General features: G+C 49.1%; 1 protein-coding gene across 1 annotated transcript in view; it reads left to right on the plus strand.

The window, feature by feature from the left end:
- Positions 1-594: 594 nt before the first annotated feature.
- Positions 595-16,892, plus strand: part of agbl2 (AGBL carboxypeptidase 2) — a 310,115-nt gene continuing 293,817 nt past the window's right edge. Inside the window, exon 1 of the mRNA XM_072518765.1 lies at positions 595-1,093. The gene's annotated coding sequence lies outside the window, so the exon portion shown is untranslated. The remainder of the gene's footprint in view (positions 1,094-16,892) is intronic.

Genomic DNA, 16,892 nt, shown 5'->3' on the forward strand with positions numbered 1-16,892 from the left:
GGCTTATATATCACTGTCTCTGCTCTGGGTGTGCATTATATATCACTGTCTCTGCTCTGGGTGTGCATTATATATCACTGTCTCTGCTCTGGGTGCGGCTTATATATGATGTCACTGCTCTGGGTGTGCATTATAGATCACTGCCTCTGCTCTGGGTGCGGCTTATATATGATGTCACTGCTCTGGGTGTGGTTTATATATCACGGCCTCAGCTGGGGGTGTGGCTTATATATCTCTGCCTCTGCTCTGTGTGTGCTTTGTATATCTCTGCCTGTGCTCTGGCTGCGGCTTATATATCACTGTCAGCTCTGGGTGCGGCTTTTATATATCACTATCTCTGCTCTGGGTATGATTTATATATCTCTGCCTCTGCTCTGGCTGTGGTTTATATAACACGGTCTCTGCTCAGAATGCGGGTTATATTTTGATTTTACGGGTGTTCCTTGTGGAGCAGAGGCTGTTTTTTGTTGTTGTGGTTGCTTGGAAACCAGCCAGAAAGCTTGTAGCTCAGAATGCAGAATGTCGGAGGGAGAGTGTGAGAGAAGAAAGAGAGAGAGAAAGAACTAGAGATACAGAGAGCGAGGGGGGAAATGGGACAGCGAGGGATAGTAAGAGTGGGTAAAGACTGAGTGGCACAGAGAAATGGGGGAATGTGAAAGCTAGAGAGTGAAGCAGAGGGGAGGCAGAGAATGTATGTCTGAGAAAGTTTTATAGTGAGAGAGAGAGAGATCCTGATTGAAAGTGTGGGAGAGAGAGTGGAAAAGGAACCGATAAAGTGAGAGTTTAGAGAAACAGATAAATAGATGGGGAGGATGATAGAAGGGGAGAGTGAGAGTGGAAAAGGTGCATTCGCAAAGAGCGAGGAAGGGTTCAGATAGAGGGATTAAGGGAGAGAAGAGGGATCGACGAAATGATGGCGAGAGAGTAACCAAAATCCCACACGATGGTATGAGTGACTAGGACTGAGAACAGCTGATTGATGAACAACTCCCCTTTGAAATCGTCTGGAGAAACAGCAGCGAGCTGTAAGTTACCAAGAGCAGTCACGACTGCGAGACTGGCTGAACAGTGGAAGAAGTGGAGACTGGATCAGGTACACAGGATTGTTAAGGGAGGGAGAGGGTGCAGGCAATCAAATTGGTTAAAGAGATTGAAGGAGAGAGGCTGGGGCAGATTCCATTTCAACCCCGGTCATCCAATCAGGCAAGGGGCTACATTTATTTATTCCTGCACATGGTAAGAGTATTGTTGTCTCGACCAGCATTTTTTGCCCATCCTTAATTACCCTTGAGAAGGTGGTGATGACCTCCTTCTTGAACCGCTGCAGTACACCCACAGTGCTGTTACGGAGGGAGTTCCAGGATTTTGACCCAATGACAGTGAAGGAAAGGCCGATATATTTCCAAGTCGGGGTGGTGAGTGGCTTGGAGGAGAACCTCCAGGTGGAGGGGAGAGATCAAGGGTGGGAGAGAGATCGGGGCGACAGAGATCAAGGGCGTGAGATCGGGGTTGGGAGAAAGATCAAGGGGGACAGGTCGATGGCGAGTGAATTCAGGGGACAGAGCTGGAGGGAGGGAGAATGATCAAGGGCAGGTGGGCGGAAGGGGGAATTGAGGGAAGGCGGGAGGGGGTCAAGGGGGAGTGGGCCTGAGTTGGGCGCTCTTTCGGAAAGTTGGTGCAGACTCGATGGACCGAATGGCCACCTTCTGCACTATAGGCTTTCTATGATACTGGCTGTGGTGTTGGGTGCTCTGGTGCACAGATGAGCCAACACAGTTGTATGTGGTACAACTCTATTTTATTATAACTCTTATAATACAGTTTGTTCTGGATACTCTGCACGTGCTGTCTCCCTGAGTGTGTTTGGTAACCAATGTGTCCTGGTTCTCCTCTGCAGCTAATACTGACCACCGGGGGTCGTGTCTGTGCTTTTATATCTTTCTGTCATTGGTTGTGGTGTTGTGTGTTCTGATTTGTCTGTTGGTGTGTCTATCATGATGTGTGTGTTTGAATATCATGACATCCCCCCTTTTTACAAAGATATGTGCCTACGTGGTTATAAATATAATTGTGTCGTGAGTGCATCGAAGAGTGTGTGTGTGTTGTGTACAGCGTGTGTATATGACGTAACTATTTACATGGGGCGATGTCGGGTGCGTCACACTAACAAGGTTGTACCATAACAAAACTTGGATGCGAGAGAAAAAAAAAAAAAACTTGAACATTGGTCTGGTCAGACGATATCTGGAACAATAAACAACAACAGGTTATAATACAGAAGTGTTTGACTTTTTGAACGTATGAACAGCGTTATAAGTCCAGTCTAATGGGTGACCGCCTCAAGAATGGGCTGGTCCTCAAGCCGGTTCAGCTGTGGAGATTTGGGGTCACACTGGTTCACCTTGGACTGTTGGAGGTGATGCTGTTGCCGAAGTCTCTACTTTACCATTTGTTGTACTTCGTGCAGTGCTTGTTTTTTTCATTCGTGCAAATATAACATTCAACATCTTTGTTAGTGGTGCCTTGGCTGTGGTTTGGTTCTGGTGGCGATGGAAGGGGCATGATCCGTGGCATCTCCACGAAGTCATCCTTGGGAACCAGTGGAGGATCCGGCGTGTGCGTACGGTTCAGTTGCGAGCGTGGAAGGCGGCGCAAAGCTCGCTGATTGCGCCTACGCACCAATCCATCCGCCCTGCATGCCAGGAACAAGGTGGAGTCTTTTTCTTTTTATGTTTGTGGTGGACGGCATCTTGTAGCCGATGGGTCGTTGCCATCGAAGTAGCACCATCACTAATATCATGCAAGGCGATGACTGTGCCAGATGTGGAAGTTGGCCGAGACCGTGTACGCTGGTTCCGGCCACCTGCTGTGCCGGAAGGGCGACTCCGCAGAGAAACGTCGAAGCATGTCGCCTTGGAGAGAGAATTGTTGCTCGCATCAACGTCTGGCGATGGCGCGAATTGGTGTGTCCATCTTGGACCGCCGGTGCTGGTTGCCACTGCCGACCCAGTGGGACTGCCACGCGATCCATTCCCTGTCGCCGTGGCATCCGCCGTCACCCTGAGCGTGCCATCACCGAGGCCGCGACACCGCCCGTCCGGAGCAAGGTCTGGCGTGCGCGAATCAGAGTCGGCGCTTGGCTGCTCCCCATCTGGAGTCCGGTCTGCCTTCCGTCGATGCCCCCCGTCCGGAGTCCCAACAGGTTCACTGGAGGCAGCCGAGATTCCCTGAAGCTGCACTTCTGGAGTCGGAACATGCAGGAATGCACCAACCAGTGGAGAGGGTCGAGCCATCGAGGGTGGAAGCGGTGCGCTGCCACCGCAGTCGTCAGTGGTCCCACCGTGATCGTCGAGTGCCTCGGTACGCACTAGGCGAGGTCTGTCACCTTGCACCTTTTGCATGGGAAGTGGGATGCTGTCGTCACTCGTCTCACATCCCGTGGATAGATCCTCATTAGCAGCTTGCTGTTCACTAGGGTTGGGTAAATTGTCAGAGTTTTCATCTGGTGGTGCACACCATGTCGGTGGACTGTCATTGTCTTGCCGTTGTCCTTCATTTGGGCTTTTCTTCTTTGGAATTTTAAATCTTCCCCCAGACATTGCAGAACCTTGTTTATTACCCCCAAATTCTCCCATAGGTATGGTCTCGAATATAGGATCCAATGTTTCTATCGACATTGTACTATTTTCCAAAGAACATTCCGTTTCACTTTTCTTCTCAGGTGCCTCATATGTATCTTTGTCTAATATACATGCCTTCATGGTCTCTGGGTCTGATTTTGCTGGGACTGGCATGGTCACAGTCTCTCTTTTACTGTTCTCAATTGCCCACATTATACTCCCCATACATAACTGCTTAATCACTGGGGTTAGTGTGGTACAATGGATAATCGGGTCGACCTTATCTGCATCTTCACCATTAGTGGAAAGCACACTTGGTTCACTTGAAACTGCTGTGGGTTTTAAATTCGTTATCTGGCTACTCGATGTCGGTGTCCTCAGGATTCTTGCTCCAATGTTCTGCTCAATAATCAGTGGAGCGTGTATAGGTTCAATGCAATTAATGTTCCCCTCAAGGTTTGAAGAGTCATTACTGACTAACTGCTGGTCTCCGAAGTTGGGATTTTGCGGTGTTGTGTTGAAGGGAGACATTTGTCCCTGCTGTAGATATGATTCAGGTTGTGTTATTTCCATTACCTGAGGATCAATGTCTTGTCCATTTTTTCGATCCGTACTAAAACACTGGCAATTCTCAGTCTGCTCCTTGCAAGTTAAACATTCAATTAATTTCGTTAGCAAATCCTCAGCATCCTTCTGTGGCCGTGCAGCATTATTAATCTCTGTTCGGCTATAATGATCCTGAAGGTCAGCGCATAAACCTTTTTTCTTCGGGCTTGGACGAGGCGATTCCTTTGGCTTGTCTTCAGTTGGGCTTGAACAGTCTTCAGCGCTGTGCCCTTCATTGTAGCATGAGAGACCGTCATGTTCATGCTGCTGTGTAGTGGAGCATGGTAGGCTGTTATAGCCTTCTTGCTGTTCACGTGAGCATGGCAGACTTGCATCGTCTGCCGCTGGTTGGTCAGGAGAGGTTGCTAGACCCTCATGGTCTTGTTCCTGCAAGGACTGCGCTCTGGAGTCTTGCGTTCCTTCCATCGTGGAGTCCGTCCACGAGCTCTCTGTGGAGGCTTGTGACACTGGAGTCACTTCTTGTTCGTGCAAGGACTGCGCTCTGGAGTCTTGCGTTGCTTCTATCGTGGAGGCTGTCCACGAGCTCTCTGTGGAGGCTTGTGACACTGGAGTCACTTCTTGTTCGTGCAAGGACTGCGCTCTGGAGTCTTGCGTTGCTTCTATCGTGGAGGCTGTCCACGAGCTCTCTGTGGAGGCTTGTGACACTGGAGTCACTTCTTGTTCGTGCAAGGACTGCGCTCTGGAGTCTTGCGTTGCCTCTATCGTGGAGGCTGTCCACGAGCTCTCTGTGGAGGCTTGTGACACTGGAGTCACTTCTTGTCCGTGCAAGGACTGCGCTCTGGAGTCTTGCATTTCTGCAATTGTGGAGTCTGTCCACGAGCTTGCTGTGGAAGCTTGTGACACTGGAGTCACTTCTGGTTCATGCGAGGACTGCACTCTGGAGTCTTGCATGTCTTCTTTCATAGAGTCGGGAACGTTGAGCGGGACGTGGACCACGCTCTGTGTGGCAGCAGGGCACTCTCCGTGTGCTTGCACCGCTCCCTGTCTGTTAATGTCAGGCTGCAGCATCATCCGGTACTGATAAGTTGGAACGTCATATCTGCTGGATTGAAGATCCTCAAATCCGAAAAATGAATCCGCATCTGCGTCGGATTCAATGTGGGGGCCGCCAATGTGCAACACGAAAGGTTCGTCCGAGTCATAGTCATATAGGACCACGGAGCTATCATTGGGCTCGCGAGGTCCGGAAACACTGTAAAGATCGTCATCGAAGTATTCAAGGTCGGAATCATCGGCTTGTGCGTAGGTAACTGCTTGTCGGAGGGTTCTTCGGAGGTCAAATTCATCTCCTGGGTCAATTTGCGGCACTGTGCTGTCATTCCAGGTGAGGGAAGGTTGTTTTACAGCTTTAACAGATTTTTGTTTTTTTGATTTGGGACGTTTCCCTTTTAAATTGGATTTGGGACATTTCCCCTTTAAATTGGTGCAGTCTGGGGCCTCTGACATCCTGACGCTCGGTATGTAGCACGTAGGAAGCGACTGCGCATGCTCAGATCGCTGTTCCTTTACCGATGGCCGTTTTCTTGACTGCGCATGCGCAGCATCTCGCGCATGCGCAAACGAAACTTCCGGTTCTGCGCACTGCTCGCGCAACTGTGCTAGCGTTATACCTTTAGCAAGATGGCCGCCGACCTCGACCCAGCCTTCTCTCAGGCCCGGGATTTTGGCTTCTGGGAATTCGGGCTCCGGGATCCCAGCCACGAGGTGAGTACTGCAGCTTTTCTTACCTTTATTTGCCGATTGGATTGCGTTTTCTTCACAGTACTTGGAGAATTTGTCCAGGACTGCCTGGTAATCGTACCTTTGCTGCCTCCTGAAGAACCTGAACCTTGTGAATATTTCTCTTGCCCTTGCACCGGCGATGGTGAGGAGAAATTCAATTTTTTCGCTATCATCCAGGTCTTGGAGTTCAGCTGCCACCAGGAACAATTCGAACATTTGCCGGAATCGCCGCCAGTTTTCGCGGAGATCGCCGTAGCACTGGAGCGGCTGCGGAACCGGGAGCTCGTACATCATGCCTGGGCACTGCTGGTTGTCTGTGTACACTGAGGTATGCCGGCAGGTATCGATCCACTCCTGTACCATGTGGTGTTGGGTGCTCTGGTGCACAGATGAGCCAACACAGTTGTATGTGGTACAACTCTATTTTATTATAACTCTTATAATACAGTTCGTTCTGGATACTCTGCACGTGCTGTCTCCCTAAGTGTGTTTGGTAACCAATGTGTCCTGGTTCTCCTCTGCAGCTAATACTGACCACCGGGGGTCGTGTCTGTGCTTTTATATCTTTCTGTCATTGGTTGTGGTGTTGTGTGTTCTGATTTGTCTGTTGGTGTGTCTATCATGATGTGTGTGTTTGAATATCATGACACTGGCCAGATGAACCATTAAAGCCCTCCACTACAATCTGAAAATAGCCCAGTTATTCCTTCTCTCATTTTCTGTCCTTTAAGCAATCCTTAGTCCTTGCGAATAAATGACCAAATCCTTATGAGCCACATAAGCAGCCGCTACATCGGATGGTTTTAGAAATCCAAATATTGAACATTCACTGGTTCCCCTTCATCAAGCCTGCTTGAGACTATCAAAACAAACACAGAAAATGCTGGAAAATCGCAGTAGGTTTGGCAGCATCTCTGGAGAAACAGAGTTCATGTTTCATGTCTATGTGACTCTTCTGGGCTGAAGAGAGAGAGAAATGCAATGGGTTATACACTATAAGGGAGGTGGAGAGGGTCAATCCCATAGGAGACAGGTAGCATTAATGTCAGGAGAAGGTGCTCCTAGTTGTATATTATATTTAATCTTAGAATATCAAACCTAGTTTCCATTTCAGAAAACCACATTGATCTTCCATATCATTTTATGATTTTCTATGTGCCTTATTACCACTTTGTTAACAATAAACTCCCACGATATTCCCTCTCACTATAGTCAGACCTGTTGTACTGTGGTTCTCTCTTTCCCTTCCTTTCTTGACTGACAGTTCCCACATTTTCTACCTTCCAACCCGCCATGGATCCAGGGAATTTTGGAGTCCACTGGGATGTGGATCCTGGGGATTTGTTGGCTTTTAAACCCATTAATTTCTCCAGTACTTTTTCTTTGCAATATTAATTATTTTAAATTTCTCATTCACAATCGGCTGGTTCCCCAGTATCTCTGGATGCTTCTATTGTGAAGACAGACACCAAATATTTCCTTAACCACTCTGCTATTTTCTTAATCCCCATTAGAATGTCTCCGGTCTCAGGTTTTATGCTACACTGTGTGGATATCTTACAATCTACTTTTATAGCTCCTGCCAGTTTACTCTCATATTCCCATATTCTGTTTCTCTCTCTTTATCAGTTTCTTCATCATGATTTCTACAACTCCCCCAATTTTCCAGTTTGTGACTCCTCTTGGGAACATTATAAATCTCTACTTTTAATCTAACACTATCTTTAACCACTTCAGTTCGCCAGGGAGGAATCACTTTGCCCATGGATTTTTTATTCTCAATGGAATGTATATTTATTAAGAATTATTAAATATTTCTTTAAGACTTTGCCATTACATCTTTGCTGTTTTACTCTTCAATCTATCATTCCAGTCGACCTTCGCCAACTCCTCTACATACCAATGTAATTAGCTAAAGTTTGCACGGAAGCAGTCCATGTCCAAATTTTCAGGATCAGCTAACAAGTGGCAAGTAACATTCACAGCACACAAGTGGCAGGCAATGACCATCACCAACAAGAGAGAATCTAATCTCCCCTTGACATGCAATTGGATTACCATCACTGAATCTACTCCCGCTATCAAAGTAGTGGATCAAAATCTTGGAACTCCCACCCTAACAGCACTGTGGGTGTACCTACACCACAGGGACTACAGAATTTCAACGGCAGCTCACCACCATCTTCTTGAGGACAATTCGGGACGGGCTATAAATTCTGGTTGAGCCAGCAACGCCCACACCTGATACTATTGGACAAGTCAGTTCCCAGAGTGAAAGCTGGTTTGAGTGATCCAACTGTTTATTTTGTTTAGAAACCCTGGAGCACAGTTACTGAACAGAGTCACAGGAGTCTACTGATGAACTGTGAGCAAAAGAATAAAATGTTTATTAAACAAGAGAAATGAACGATAATACACTCAAAAAAGTTTGGGAAGATTACAGTACAAACAGCAGAATGAGTTCAATCAGATTACTCCTTCACCCCAACTATACCTTTGTAGATACATCAAAATTTGTAAAGATAAAACCATTTACAATATCTATTTTATACTCTGATATTCATGGTAAGTATGTGATATATATAAGTAGGTGAATTATGGTCAGAAACACCGCACTCCAAAACCAGTTGCCACTAAAGCAGATTCTGCAGATTTCTCATCAACCTCACCCAGATGTTTGTCTGACTGTGAGCCAGGATTTTGACCAAATGACAAGTGAAGGAATGGCGATATAATTCCACCCCCCACCCCGTGGAGATTGGACACTGCGTTGCTCACGGATAAGAGTTTTTGTGAGCATATACCCAAGATGGTGAGTGACTTGGAGGGGAACCTCCAGGTGGTGGTGTTCCCAGATATCTGCTGCTCTTGTCCTTCTAGATAGTAGTGGTCGTGAGTTGGAAGGAGCCTTGGCGAGTTCCTGAAGTGCATCTTGTGGATGGTACACACTGCTGCCCTTGCTCTTATGTTTCTGGGCACTGGTAATCCCCAGGATGTTGATGATAATGTCATTGAATGTCAAGGGGAGATGGTTAAATTCTCTCTTCCTAGAGATGGTCATTGCCTGGCACTTGTGTGGCGCAAATGTTACCTGCCACCTGTCAGCCCAAGTCGGGCTGGAAGAATGTTTGTTGTGGAGTTCCTTAGGGCTGGGTTTTGGGATACCTTACTTTTCCTTTTTTTTCAAAAATATTTTATTCCAAACACAAAAAAAAATCTCACAACCATCCTGAAAACACAGCCAAAGTACAAACTGTTTGTCATTTTTATCCCTTTTTTAAAACCATGACTAATTTAACCCTCCCGCCAAAAAAGCACAAAAATCCCCACCCCGTCCCCCCCCTGATTTCCACCCCGCTCCCATTTACTCACCGGCAACAGACAAATCTTTGAACACATATAAACATCCTCCATCTCATGTGAAATCCCTCCTCTGAGCAAACTTAATTTTCTTCAGTTGTTGGAATCCACCATTGTCCCCAGCCATGCCAACGCCTCCGGTGTGCCACCAACCTCCACTCGAGCAGAATTCGCCGCCAGGCAATCAGAGAGGTGAAGACCACGACATCAGCCCCACTCCAGTACAGTAGTGGAGACTAGGGGCTTTTGAGAGTAACTTCATTGCAGTGTTAATGTAAGCCTACTTGTGACAATAAAGATTATATAAACAAAATATATATAGATATATATATTAGTATTATAACTCCAGAAGCTCTGATATCATCCCAAAGGTCGCCACCAACGGGCACAGTTCTACCTTCGCCCCCACTATCTCCGACAATGTTAGCATTGTTGCCTCACCGCACCAGGGACCCGGGTTTGATTCTGGTCTTGGCTAACTGCCTGCGTGGGTTTCCTCCGGGTGCTCCGATTTCCTCCCACAGTCCAAAGATGTGCAGGTTAGGTGGATTGGACATACTAAATTGTCCCTGAGTGTTGTGTCCCAAAGGTTGTGTGGGGTTACAGGGCCAGGGCGGGGGATTGGGCCTCCCTGAGGGCAGCACAGTAGCACAATTGGATAGCACTGTGGCTTCACAGCGCCAGGGTCCCAGGTTCGATTCCCCGCTGGGTCACTGTCTTTGCGGAGTCTGCATGTTCTCCCCATGTCTGCGTGGGTTTCCTCCGGGCGCTCCGGTTTCCTCCCACACTCCAAAGACGTGCAGGTTAGGTGGATTGGCCATGATAAATTGCCCTTAGTGACCAAAAAGGTTAGGAGGGGTTATTGGGTTACGGGGATAGGGTGGAAGTGAGGGCTTAAGTGGGTCGGTGCAGACTCGCTGGGCCAAATGGCCTCCTTCTGCACTGTATGTTTCTATGTTAAGTAGAGTGCTCTTTCGGAGAGTCGGTGCAGACTCTATGGGCTGAATAGCCTCCTTCTGTAGGGAGATGATCCTAATGTCTCAAAGATCAATGTCCAAAGTTCTACTAGCTTCGGGCAGGACCAGAACATGGGTACATGATTCGCTGGCCCCCTTGCGCACCTCTCTCATCTATTTTCCACCTTGGAGAAGAACCTATTCATCCGAGCCTGCATCATATGAGCTCTGTGCGCCACCTTGAACTGTATCAGGCCCATCCTGGTACACGAAGAAGACGTGTTCACCCGATACACGATTTCACTTCAGGCACAACCCCCAGCTCCAGCCCAGATTCTGCTCCCACTTCCCATTTATTTCTTCTAATGGCGTCTTTCTAATTTCCAAAGCCACCCATAAATATCCACAATCTTTCCTTCCCTCAACTCATCAGCTGATAACAGTAGAGTGTGGCTCGGAAGCTGAGGGAACGAAGGGAACTCCTTTCATGCAAAGTCCTGCAACTGCATGTATCTGAACTCACTTTCCCTTGTCAATTGGTATCTCCCCTGCAATCCCTCCAACCCGGCAAACCTTCCCTTCACGAACAAGTCCCTAACTCGCTCAACCCCCTCCCTACTCCAACTCCTAAATGTGGCACCCATTCTCGCTGGTGTAAACCTATGAATCCCACATATCGGGGCCAGTACCGACAACCCACCCCCCCCACCCACACACTCCAAAGTGCCACCCAAGCTGGTTCCAGATTTTAAGAGATGCCCCACTGTCATGATATGCAGACATGCAGATAATGATATACACACGCACAGACAGGCAGCTAATGAACACAGAGAACAGGTCATGACCAATGAGCAGGCAGGTCACTCAGGGGTGGTATCTCACTATAAAAGGCACGAGGCACTCACACTCCGCCTCTTTCCACTGATGAGCATCTACAGAGTGAGTCAGGGTGTATGTACAGTATCACACCTCCAGCACGTGGCTAAGAGCTGGTCTGGTTCAGTCAGACAGAGTAACCACACTTAGGTTAGCAGAGAGTCGAACTCATAGAGAACTGTGCTAACTGTGCTACTGGTTCAATAAATCAGATTGAACTAACTTCAAGGTCTTTTGAAGCTGCATCCAATTGCAGCATGTGTTATCCCAGAGTACATAACACGACATGCTACCAGGAGACTGCTTAATCTAGGTGGTTTACCTCAGTCCGTTCCGTGACGACCAGCGAATGTATCCCGGCACCATGGAGAAGATTCAGGCTCCTCACCAGCTCAGGACCTCCGGCAATCTCAGTGCCAACTGGCGGACATTCAAGCAAACGTTTCTGCTGTACATCGAAGCCTCAGACCTTGTGGGTGCGTCTGATGCAAGGAAAATCGCGCTTCTCCTCTCAACAGCAAGTGATCAAGCCATCAAACTCTTCAACTCTTTTCACTTCACCGAAGGCCAGGACAAGACAAAGTTTCAGACCATCTTGGACAAGTTTGACAGTCACTGTGAAGTGGACACCAATGAAATCTTCGAGCGCTACATATTCAAACAACGCCTACAAGGTAAAGATGAACCTTTCAACTCCTTCTTAACTAACCTTCGCCTGCTAGCGCTGTCCTGCAACTTTGGTGGTACTGCTGACTCCATGATCAGAGACCAAATCGTTTTTGGAGTTCACTCTGATCCCCTGAGAGAGCAGCGACTGAAAATCAAGCATATGACCCAGCCGGTCGCGATTGAAACATGCAGTGCATGAGCACGCCAAAAATCGCTATGCCCAATACAAATTGGCTGAAAATGAGAAACTTGATCCCACGAGGCAGAGAGTGTGCAGGCCATCTCCCGGATACAGCGCCTCAGCATTGATGAAAGCGGCCATTTCACACGCTTTGCCCAGGGCCCCATGCATGCGCGATGTGAACAGGATAATGAAGCGGCCGACACCCGCACTGCGCATGTGCGACGACGCGCGGAGTGTCAGGACGCCGACATCATGACGTGCTGGAACTGCGGCAATGCCCACTTAAAGAAACACTGCCCTGTGAGAGGCAGGCGATGTTTAAACTGCGGGAAGCCTGGACACTATGCAGCCTTGTGCAGGTCTGCGCCACCAGACAGCGGCCAGCGCTCCCAATTCCGACGACGGCACGTTCAGAGTGTGCAACAACAATTACAGGATTCTGATCCTGGCAGCACAATGGATCCAGAGGAAGAATGCCTGGACTCCGCCTACTGTGGGCATCATTACCAAATGTGACTATGCCACATCCAACTCATCACAAAGTCAATCCATCCTCACTGTGGATTCTGCGGATGAATGGCGTGCGGTGATGCAGGTCAACCACTGCTCCATCCAGTTTAAGCTGGACACAGGTGCTTCTGCCAACCTCCTCTCACAGGCAGATTTCAAACGCATCAAGAAGCCCCCCAAGGTCCTTCCCGCAGCCTGCAGGCTCCTGGACTACAACGGAAATGCCATCACGGCACTGGGATCCTGCCATCTACTCGTCTCTAACCGGTGCACCTATGCACGGTTACGTTTTGAAATTGTCAAGCCAGACAGGGCATCCCTACTGGGCGCGCATGCCTGTAAGCAGCTGAACCTTGTGCAGCGGGTTTACACAACCCCATCCTCCAATGTGGATCTTCAGGCCGGCATTGACAACATCCTCGCTCAGTATCCGGATGTGTTCGACGGGATGTGCATGCTGCCATATCGATACAAGATTCTGCTACAGCCTGATGCCGAGCCAATGGTCCACGCACCACGCCGGGTCCCGGCTCCGCTGAAGGAGCACCTGAAAGCACAGCTCAAGGATCTTCAGCAATACGGCATCATTTCCAAGGTAACCAAACCGACTGACTGGGTCAGCTCGATGGTATGTGTTAGAAAGCCTTCGGGAGATCTGCGCATCTGCATTGATCCCAAGGATCTCAATAAGAATATAATGCGTGAACACTACCACATCCTGAAGCGGGAGGAACTCACCAGTGAGATGGCACACGCATGTTTTTTCACCGAGTTAGATGCGTCACGTGGATTTTGGCAAATCCAGCTGGATGTGTCCAGCAGAAGGCTTTGCACCTTCAACACACAGTTTGGTAGATACTGCTATAATCGTATGCCGTTTGGCATTGTCTCGGTATCGGAGATCTTCCATCGCATCATGGAGCAGATGACGGAGGGCATTGAAGGGGTTCGTGTTTACATGGACGACATCATCATATGGTCCACGACCCCTGAAGAGCATGTTTCCCGTCTCCAGCAGGTATTCAGCCGTGATCATGCCAATGGCCTGAAGCTGAACAGGTCCAAATGTTGCTTTGGCATGTCGACAGTCGAGTTCCTCGGTGACCAGATCTCTCAGCAGGGCGTGTGCCCGGACACAGACAAGGTCAAGGCCATCGAAGCCATGAAGGTCCCTGCAGACAAGAAGGCGGTGCTGCGCTTACTGGGCATGGTCACTTTTCTGGGCAAGTTCATCCCAAACCTGGCCTCACACACCACGGCCCTACGAAACCTGGTAAAAAAAGTCCACCTCCTTTGAGTGGAAGGCAGCACTTCAGGCAGAGTGGTTGGAGCTGAAAGCCAAGCTCACCACTGCACCTGTCTTGGCATTTTTCGACCCAGACAGGGAGACGAAGATATCGACAGATGCGAGCCAGGATAGCATCGGTGCGGTGCTGCTTCAACGCGATGACACTTCATCCTGGGCACCGGTAGCCACGCATTGAGGGCCATGACGCCCACCGAAACAAGGCACGCGCAAATAGAGAAGGAATGCCTGGGTCTTCTCTCTGGCATTCTCAGGTTTCACGACTATGTCTATGGCCTGCCGACATTCACTGTCGAGACGGATCATAGGCCTCTGGCCCACATTATCCACAAGGACCTGAACGACATGACGCCTCGGTTGCAGCGCATCCTCAAACTCAGAAGGTACGACTTTGACTTATTGTACACGCCTGGCACCCCTGGCAAGGAGCTCATCATCGCTGATGCATTGTCCCACTCCATCACATTGCCTAGTGAACCACTGGAAATCATCCGGCAGATTGAATCACAGGTGCAGCTGTGTGCTAGCACCCTCCCGGCATCTGATGAGAAGGTGGTTCGTATCCGCGAGGAGACAGCCTCTTGCAGCGTGTCATGCACCACCTCGCCAATGGCTGGCAGAAGGGCAGTATCCTCAATTTTACAATGTAAAGGACGACCTGACGGTGATGATGGTATCCTCCTCAAGCTGGACCGGATTGTCATTCCACTCAGTCTCCAGAGCTTGGTGCTCCGCAAAATCCATGAGGGACACCTGGGCGTCGAGAAGTGCAGACGCAGAGCCAGGCAGGCTGTCTACTGGCCCAGTATTAGCCAGGACATCGCAAACATGATCCTCAACTGTGCGACCTGTCAACGCTTCCAGCCGGCGCAGAACAAGGAGACGCTCCTGCAGCATGAAATCAAAACCTCCCCGTGGTCCAAAGTTGGCATCGACCTCTTTAGTGCGAATGGTCGTGACTACGTGTTGATTCTTGACTATTTCTCCGATTACCCTGAAGTCGTGAAGCTCTCAGACTCCACATCTCGGACCGTCATCAAGGCCTGTAAGGAGACGTTCTCCAGGCATGGTATCCCACTCACCGTCATGAGTGACAATGGCCCGTGCTTCAACAGCCACGAGTGGTCTATGTTTGCCAAGTCATACCATTTCAAACATGTCACTTCCAGCCCACACTATCCGCAGTCCAATGGGAAGGTTGATAAAGGGGTGCACATTGTGAAACAGCTCATCTGCAAGGCCGCGGATCCTGCTTCTGACATCTACCTCGCGCTGCTTGCGTACAGGGCGACCCCACTGTCCACTGGCATGTCGTCGGCTCAACTCCTGATGAACAGGGACCTGCGGACACTTCCAGCCAACCTCTGTTCTGCTCCTCGACCCGTGTTATGCTCCTTGTGCTCAAGGTGGGAGTTCAGGGACGCGGCCGATGCCCCTGACTCCTTCATGTGCGGGAGGTGTGTCCAGCTGCAGCTCCTGTTAGACCGCATGACGGCACTGGAGCTGCGGATGGACTCACTGTGGAGCATCCGCGATGCTGAGGAGATCGTGGATAGAACGTTCAGTGAGTTGGTCACACCGCAAATTAGGATTGGTGAGGGAGACAGGGAATGGGTGACTAAAAGGCAGAGAAAGAGCAGGAAGGCAGTGCAGGTGTCCCCTGCGGTCATCTCCCTCCCAAACAGGTATACCGTTTTGGATACTGTTGGGGGAGATGACTCACCGGGGAAGGCAGTAGTAGCCAGGCTCATGGCACCGTGGCTGGCTCTGCTGCACAGAAGGGCGGGAAAAAGCTTGGCAGGTCTATAGTCATAGGGGATTCAATCGTAAGGGGAGTAGACAGGCGTTTCTGTGGTCGAAAACGAGACTCCCGAATGGTATGTTGCCTCCCGTGTGCATGGGTCAGGGATGTCTCAGATCGGCTGCAGGACATACTGAAGGGGGAGGGTGAACAGCCAGTTGTCGTGGTGCATATAAGCACCAACGATATAGGTAAAAAACGGGATGAGGTCCTACAATCAAAATTTATGGAGTTAGGAGATAAGTTAAAAAGTAGGACCTCAAAGGTAGTAATCTCAGGATTGCTACCAGTGCCACGAGACAGTCAGAGTAGAAATTCAAGAATAGTCAGAATGAGTACGTGGCTTGAGAGATGGTGCAGGAGGGAGGGGTTCAGATTTTTGGGATATTGGAACCGGTTCTGGGGGCGGTGGGACCATTACAAATCGGATGGTCTACATCTGGGCAGGACTGGAACCAATGTCCTAGGGGGTGCTTTTGCTAACACTGTTGGGGAGGTTTTAAGTGAATGTGGCAGGGGGATGGGAACCAGATTAGGAAGTTAGAGGTCAGTAAAGAGGAAGCAACTAAAGCCAGTAAGGTACTAGATAATAAACTCAATGTGACTAAGGGGAAGAGTAGACAGGGAAGAGATGATGAAAGTAAAGGGACAGGTGATCTGAGGTGCATTTGTTTCAATGCGAGAAGTGTAGCAGGTAAGGCAGATGAACTTAGGGCTTGGATTAGTACCTGGGAATATGATGTTATTGGTATTACTGAGACTTGGTTGAGGGAAGGGCAAGACTGGCAACTAAATATCCCAGGGTATAGATGGTTCAGGAGGGATCGAGAGGGAGGTAAAAGGGGTGGAGGAGTTGGATTACTGGTCAGAGATGATTACAGCTGTGATTAAGGAGGGCACGATGGAGGATTCTAGCATTGAGGCAATATGGGTAGATCTAAGAAATAGGAAGGGTGCAGTAACATTGTTGGGACTTTACTACAGGCCTCCCAAAAGCGAGCGTGAAGTAGAGGTACAAATATGTAGACAGATTATAGAAAGATGTAGGAGCAATAGGGTGGTTGTGATTCGAGATTTTAACTTCCCCAACATTGAATGGGACTCATGTAGTGTTGGAGGCATAGATGGAGCAGAATTTGTAAGAAGCATCCAGGAGAGTTTTTAGAGCAGTATGTAAATAGTCCAACTCGGGAAGGGGCCATACTGGACCTGGTATTGGGGAATGATCCCGGCCAGGTGGTTGAAGTTTCAGTCGGTGATT

Source organism: Scyliorhinus torazame, chromosome 10, assembly GCF_047496885.1.
Source record: "Scyliorhinus torazame isolate Kashiwa2021f chromosome 10, sScyTor2.1, whole genome shotgun sequence".
Taxonomy (NCBI): Eukaryota; Metazoa; Chordata; class Chondrichthyes; order Carcharhiniformes; family Scyliorhinidae; genus Scyliorhinus; species Scyliorhinus torazame.